The sequence below is a fragment of the Pyxicephalus adspersus genome, chromosome 6 (genome assembly GCF_032062135.1).
Source record: "Pyxicephalus adspersus chromosome 6, UCB_Pads_2.0, whole genome shotgun sequence".
NCBI classification, from domain to species: domain Eukaryota; kingdom Metazoa; phylum Chordata; class Amphibia; order Anura; family Pyxicephalidae; genus Pyxicephalus; species Pyxicephalus adspersus.
This window is the reverse complement of record NC_092863.1, coordinates 87,539,990-87,548,464: the sequence shown is the minus strand read 5'-3', so window position 1 is coordinate 87,548,464 and position 8,475 is coordinate 87,539,990. Positions and strand designations below refer to the sequence as shown.

Here is an 8,475-nt window from a genome sequence, read left to right as displayed (position 1 = left end):
ATATATAGTAATATAATAAACATGACAACCATAGGAATGACCAAAAAAAGGTGTAAATAAAAGTTAAAATAGAAGCAGTGAATGTGCTCAGTGTTTTATGATATGATTTATAGAGGCTGAGTTATTTTTGTAGTAGATATGCAATGCTAATGATTTTGGTTCACCCTATCGGGACGTATCTGGGGTTATCTAGTTTCATTTGGGTTTGAATATACATAGTGTGGTTTTACTCATACAGATTTATCTTTTATATACGTAATGTTTTGAAGGTGGTTTTATGTTGCAGATACGATGTATCTCCCTAATGGAAGAAATATCTATCTATTTATAAATATATATAATATACATATATTTTTTATTTTTTTGTTATAGTGGTAAATTTGGATCCTAATAATTTCATTTTATATTTAATAAATAAAACCAGAATCTTTTTCATTAAAAAGCCCTTTTTTGTTTGCCTAATCTCCCCCAATACAAAACAAACCTAAACAATTATGAGGATGGTTGGTGCAACAGGTTTCTAAAATACTTTTAAAGAAAAAGTAAGTCTTAGGTTTGCAAAAGAGAAAAAAAATAAACAAATTTTTCTTACATTTTAAATGTTCTGTTTGTGTAAAATTTTGAGAATCACCATAAGGGCTTCTTTGCATTTTTAATTTAGTAACTAACATATGAATAAATTTGCATATTAATTAGTTGCAGATTAAATCATGCATACATAATTGCCTCCTTACTGTGTTTAATGTTTGTCAAAATCTCCAGCCTGGTTTGATGGATGTCGTATGAAAGATTACAATTTGATGTACCCTTGGAACTATTTCAACCAATAATGTAGCTTTTTTTTAAGAGGAATAAATAAAATAATATCTATAAAAATAAAAGGATAAATATAAATAAAATTGTTACATAGGTACATTCCTTGTGGCATTTTGTATTTCATTCTCCAAATGATTTGCTATTCATAATCATTAATGCATCTCCTAATTATGCAGCATATGTTTGTTAACCCTTTCCTGGCTAATTATCAAAAAAGCTTTTATTTTCTTTAAGACAAATGAACAGCTTACGACATATGCGATATTTATTTTACTGATCTTTTTAGCTTAATCTAACACAACCTACTCAGTGCAATTTTTTTTTTATATATATATATATATATATATATTTGTTTCATTAATCGATTATCCTAATTATTTTATGTAATATAATGGCATAATAGTTCATTATATATGATCATTTCAAATGTTGTTTCAGCAAAGACAAGGTAACTCACAACAGCATAAACATTGCAAAAGAAATGTAAGTAGGGGGAGCTTCTATTTACTACATATGGTGAATTTTCATTTATCGTGTCAGTGCAATACGCAGTCCTATATGAACGCTTGGAGATATGAATTGCAGATGCTCCTATCCAGTGTCTCTTTGGTCTAGCAAATTATAAAACTACTATCAGTCATAGATCTGGGTAGATTAATGTAGCAGCGTTTTTATTTTTACAGTAGGTAGTATATGAAATTGTATAATGTTATCACCAAATCATTTTTACTTTTAGTTCTTCTAAATATTTTACATAGTAAGTTCCAGGTTATATGGACAGATTATTATTATTATTAATATTATTAATAAACAGGATTTATATATTGCCAACATATTACGCAGTGCTGTACATTAAATAGGGGTTGCAAATGACAGACAGATACAGACAGTGACACTGTCCTGCTCCGAAGAGCTTACAATCTAGGAGGTAGGGGAAGTATCACACAACAGGAGGAATCTGTATTGTTTACTACCTATTAAAATGCCAAACTGTTTTTTTTTTTTGGCATTAACACATCACAGATCTATATTGCACATTCTGATTTTTTTTTTTTTTTGACTTTGGAAATTTAATGACATTTTTATTAAACAATTTTATTATTGATAGTAACGCTGGAGTGTTTAAAATATTTTATGTTGTAAGAAACCACAAGCTCATCCCTGGTACTTCTGCAACTTTGATTACCTGCATGTCGCTATAGGCAGGTGCTTAATTCTGGTCGGGTATTGTAGTTCCACAATGATTGGGTTGTGATATATGATATCCATTATATATTTTTATTCATGTGAGTACCAAACTAAGGTAACTGTTTCACATGGCAAATGAAGCCAATACCTGACCACAAAATTACATAGCACAGCATGGAGGTAACTGCTTTTAAAAATACCCCTCTGCTTTCAGGGTTTTTTCTGTTATCTCTACCCACAAAGCTGCTGTAGAATATAAGTACTTCCTGGGCACATAACATCAATGCTCTAATGGTTACTTGTCAGATTGGAGGGAAACATCTGCTGGTGGTAAAGGATCAACTCGCTACTACTGGTCATCACCAATTCTTCCAAAATAGACAAGCCACAATTGTTGCCTGTTCTCTTCCTTGCCTTCCTCACTGGATCGTTAGTTATTAGGAAGAAGGGAAGCTGTTACAACCAAAGAACTTTGCTTCATAATGATTGATGGCAGAATTATTTGCACACCTCCTAACTGTCTATGCACATAGACAACTTTTGGTTTTCCCCTTTTTTTTTCAGTTTAAAAACAGATTTGCTATGTTCTATAGCAGGGGTTTCAGGATACATGGGGGTTGGTTTACTAAAGGAGTTGAGGTTGTTCACTTAGCAACGTTAGTAATATAAAAAAAAATAAAATGAAACTGTAAATACAGAATCTTTTTTCTTTCTTTGCAATGATTTAACAGGTTTATCTTATTTACAATCATTCACTTTGCCAGTGAATATAAAATTCAGTAGGTGGGACAGCAAGTGCCATTATTATTTTTAATAATAATAATAATCATAAACAGTATTTACATAGCACTAACATATTATGCAGCACTGTACATTAAATAGGGGTTGCAAATGACAGTGAACCAAGAGAGGACCCTGCCCCGAAGAGTTTACAATCTAAGCAGCATACAATAGGAAGGGAGATATCATCAGACTATTGGGTGTTTTTAATAGATGAAATACTTTTATGTGTTTGAAGTAATGCATAGAGATGTTGGTGTTGCTACTTTTAATTGAATATATATTTACACTGAGTTTTGTACTATATTGCATTTTTAGATAGATGAAAGTTGACTATTTAGGTGTTTTGTTTTTTTGCTATAGAAAATATAACATGTTAATTAAAGCAGTGTTTTTGTTTAAGCTGCATTTTCTATGTTCTGCAAAAAGAAATATAAATGCAATTATTTCTGCAGGAACATTGTCACTAAGATTTGAATTAAACGAAGATCAGTGCTGTGTCTAGCCTATAGGTGTCACAGTTGTGCTTGCAGTCTGTACAAAGCATTTGATTAATGGCCTTGCATCCCCCTCTCCCAGCTGCATAAACAGCGACACCTGCAGCTGATAAGAATAAACATATATATTCTATAAAATACTTCCTTATTAAGGGTTCATCAGACAATTAGGAACATACCTCTGTTTTAAAGTTCATCCTCAAAAAAAAAATCTCCTTATTGCTTGATGAGTTAATTGAGGATATTCTGTGCACCTTGGTACATACAACATTCTATAAAATGTGCTTGACATATTTGAGCATCCCATCTGGGTAATGCACAGCTGCAATGTAATGTGCATATACAGGTTTCAGCATTGTATGTAAGCTGTAAATGAATTTGTAGAAAATGTGATATCATTAGTGCAGACAATATAACAATGCAAATGCACATAAAGACAAAAAATGTACATTTTTAGAGGAGTCATTCAAAGACAATTTTTGGAGTACACTAGAAGAATGTTTGCTTTGAGTTTATTAGTTTGTCATTATATTTATTACCTAATCTTGTTGCCTTTTTTTGCAAGCTTGAATAATTAAATTATACGTTCAGCTAGTTTCTCCTGATTTGTTTTATACTGCTGGCCTTGCACCTTTTTTTTGTTACCTTCTGGTCTTGTTCATCAATATAGTTTTGTAAATTAAGTATCCATATTTACCAGCTTTTTTCCACCAGCCCCAAATGAGTTAAATCAGAGTATCTGGGGAAAAAAATCTGCAGGTGGTATTTATGACCCTGCAGAACAGGGGGCTGCATTCACCTATCAAAAACACATAACACAAGCAGCCCTGGCACTTTACTGTGCACATGTCTACGTTCTAAGGTAAACGTTATTCCACACGTCTCCCCGTTCATTAAAAAAAAAAAGGCCCAGCATTACTGGAGAGTCGTCATAGATGTAACAAAAAAAGGGGTGGTAGGAGGGTGTATGTACACACACACTATTTCAGAGTAAATGTATGAGACTTTATTAATGAGGCCACTATACTGGGATCCATTCATGGTGTTTAGGGATTTATAGAAGCAATATTCTGCAAGGAAAAAAAAATCGGTGCACCGTACACAACTTCTAAAGCATGCAATAAAATCTGTTTCTTAAGGCAACTTTCCGAGCAGACCAAGCATATAATCTTGTTTTAATTTAATTAACATCCACATTACATAGCCACAGTCCTGAAATAATGTCACTCTTTTCTCCCTCCATCCAGAGCCCATGGTAAATAAATAAGCAAGGTTCTTTGTATTTGCAGTCCTAGATCCAGACAAGAGCTGCAAATGAGTTGTGTCATATGCAAGTCAAGTGCATTGCTGTAAAAACGTCCACACGTGTAAAGCGCTGTTCATGTATGTTCTTTATTCACTTGTGCCAGACACTTTTTTTTTTACTGTTTTGACTGGCTTTTTATAGGTCATACACTAACTAGGGTACATTTTTAAACTAATGAATGGATTACAAAGAACTAGTTGTAGACTGGCTTACAGAACGGAATGATAAGATCAGGAATTTCAGAATCTTAAATTACGATTTAGATTCAGTTTTAAATTTTAGGCAATTTTTTACACAGCTTCACTATGCAGGATGAACAAAATTGTATATTCAGGAAAAAAAACGTCATTGTAAAAGCCACCCACACATGCAGGATGGATTCTTAAATTCACATCAAAGGCAATCTGCTAAAGATGAAATAAATATACTGTATGGTGCAAAATCCTGCTGCATCTTTGCAAAAATCACAATATTGCTGTAGTTTGCAGCCATAGCCTCGTCTGTGCCGCTGTTTGCATCCATGGCACACCATCATTGGTGCAGTTGGCATCCGTGGCCTCATCTTTGCTGCAATTTGAAGCTATAGCTGACTGTTTCTTCGATTGGGAAAAAAAACACCTAACACAGGCCTACCAAATAATAAAAAGGCAAAGGTGTAACAATAGTCTATATCTAATTAGGAAAAAAAGTTTTTTTTTATTTTTTAATGCATTCTTAATTCATCCAGTATAATGATTGTATCGGCTTATAGGACATCGCTCACAGTTATTGATATTTTTGGACAATTCATTCTCAACTAAGCAGATTGCATGTTCTGATTGTACCATGTGTGAATGATTTAGGGACAGTAGCTTTCTTATCATGGGTCATTTCCAATCCATAATTCCAATAGAGTGTGCTGCAGGTGGCTTACATTGACCTAAAATGCCACATATCAGAAAAAAGAGGCTACATAGCAATTGTCAGGAACAGAATGTCATTTTTTAAAAATACAGAAATGAATAGATATATTTAGGTGATTGTTTTGTTATAGTACTATCAAGAAATAAAATTGTTACTGATTGTATTGACAAGGTAGATAGATGAAATATATTTGAGAAATTGATGTCTATGCCCTGATAGTACTCCTAGTTTCAAACATGGATCACTTTGCACTTTTTTTTTATTGTATTTTTTTGAATCCAGTTTTACTGTGTAGTTGTTTTATTATACTTGTAGAAGTAAATCATTTGAAACAGTATGGTACATTGGTGGCTTTGGTATACCTGTTAAAGAACAGACTGCTCCCTGTAAATGTTTGTAAAAAAAAGAAAAAAAAGGTTGCTTTGCTCATTCACCATAAAATTATATTTGTAAGCATTTCTCAGATGTATACGAGATTGTATAACTCATTATAATATTATTATTATTATTATTAATAATAATAATAATACAGTATTTATATAGTGCCAACATATTACACAGCACTGTACATTAAATAGGGGTTGCAAATGACAGATACAGACAGTGACACGGGAGGAGGAGAGGACCCTGCCCCGAAGAGCTTACAATCTAATAGGTGGGGGTAGTTTAACAAAATAGGAGGGGGGATTTACTTACATGTGATTAACATAAACTGAAAGCCAGGAGTGATATCTGGACTATGGTTGATCACTCTAGCCTGTTGAAATTCAGCATTTGTTCAGCACCTGGAAGACCAATTGGAATTTAGGCTTTTTTTATTTTACTTTTTTTGGGGGGTCCCTAGGACATATATATTCACCAGTGTGATAAGGTCCAGGAAGTTGCTGCAATTTCCTATGACAGCTAGCAGTCACAGTTTATATTATATTGGGGAATGGGGTCAGGGGGGTCTGTTTGCTATATATTCTCCCCACCAACTTCTGTTTAGATGACAAAAGTTTTTTTTTTTACACAGGCTGACCTGCTAGCAGACCAGCCTGGTTGTAAGGACACACAGAGTGTTTGAAAGGTTGTGACCGAGATCCAGTCAATCTGACATCTAACTGTTCTAATGACAAAAAAAATCCACAAAGCATGAAATTGGAATTAAATGTGTGATTATAATTCAAGTACTGTTTACCCAAAGCCCCAGGGACTTTTCAAATAAATACAGAGAAAGACAGCTAGATAACATTTATTTAGCTTTTCCAGCAAAAAATAAAATAAAAAGGAACAATGAAAAGTTTTGATCTCTTAAAGTTAAGCTGTAAATGGTTGTCATGCGTTTGTGTCATCCTGGCTGTATTTTGCTGCCACTCGGTATAAGAAAAACTCTACCTTGAATTATTAAAGTTGATTCGAGGAGAATAGCTATACGCTCGAATGGCATTTATTTCGGCATATGCAAATTATTTAGTTTCATTTGGGATGAGTTCCCAGGAGCCCTTCTTTGCTGTGATGCTCTGAATTTGGCAGGCTCCAGCAAAAAGCCCTAGCCTTTATTTTATATTTATTTATTTATTTTATTTTTTTTAGGTTGTGCTCTTGTCAAGAATATAACGCCTTTCAGTCTTCCTCCTTCACACTGTCACTGGTTTATTAGGAAACAAAGGAAAAAATATATAATATTTTTAATATTATGATTAATATTATTACCATATTACGCAGCGCTGCACAATAAATAGGGGTTGCAAATGATAGACTGATGCAGACAATGAAAGAGAAGGAGGAGAGGACCCTGTCCCGAAGAGCTTACAATCTAAGAGGTGGGGAAAGTATTATACAAATCAGTGATTAGACGATTGACAAACCTTTCATTAGATTTATACTTCCTTCTGAACATTTATGGCTACAATCACTTCTGTTTGCCTATATATTTTAGATTGTAAGCTCTTTGGGGCAGCGTCCTCTCCTACTGTGTCATTGTTTGTATCTGTCTGTCATTTGCAACCCCTATTTAACCTTACAGCGCTGCATTTTATATATATCTATATATTTTTTTTTCAGGCTTATTACCATGTATAATTTTTGTGATAATAAAGTGTAATGAAATCTATGAAGTTGTCTATCATTTTAGAGTTTTTATTTACTCCTTTTTGGCATGAATATAATTTTTTTTCAATGACATTTATTTCCTCATAGCTGATTTCTTTCCTTATGATGTAACACTGGATGAATGTTTTTATATTGCACGTCATCACTTAACCCTTGTACTGCCAGTGAATGAATTCTATTTGCCGCTCACGTGTTTCATCAGGTGCTTGTCAATGGTTTCTGGGGTTTTTTTTGAATATTTTTTATGGATTAAATATTCTGTGTTTTTGGCAAAAAATACTTTTTTTTTCTGTAACAAAAATAACCTTATGATAAAAGATGTGATATGATATAAACACCCCCTATTACTATTTTTGCTGGTGTGCTGATGACCATAGAGTCAGAAGCGTGCAGCGCTTCCTCCATTTCAGCTAGGTCAGAATGGGTTTTTAAAAATTTATTTATTATTATTTTTTTTTCCAAACTCCCCCCCCCCCCTCCTCCTTTTCTGAACTGGGTTCTCAAGCAGCTGCGTACAATGCTGGGAGCCAGCCAGCAGCAGAGACAGATGGTATAGTTATTAGATGTGCATCATACGAATCCCTTCCTGCCACTCGCTTTTTAATCAAATTAAAACAAAAAAAGAAAGAGAGGGAGAGAGAGAGAGGGGGAGTCAATTAACTGCATTTGTATTCTGCACAATAATGGACCCTCTCCTACTTTTACCCCAAGGCAGTTAAGTGGAAATTTTAAGGGGAGAGATAGGGGAGGGGGTGAAGTGAAATCCAGCATTTTCCCAAAAAAAAAAGAGTAAAAATTTATGACTGGTATTTTTTGAAATTTTTTAAAGGGTTAAATTCATATATATTTTTTTGCAAAGGGTTAAATCCCTATTATTATTTTTTTTTCAAA

The 8,475-nt window shown here is 33.5% G+C and overlaps 1 protein-coding gene across 17 annotated transcripts in view; it reads left to right on the top strand.

Annotated features, from left to right (window-relative positions):
- The window catches only part of TCF4 (transcription factor 4), a 276,489-nt gene that overhangs the window by 183,951 nt on the left and 84,063 nt on the right, over nt 1-8,475 (top strand). The window lies entirely within an intron of this gene.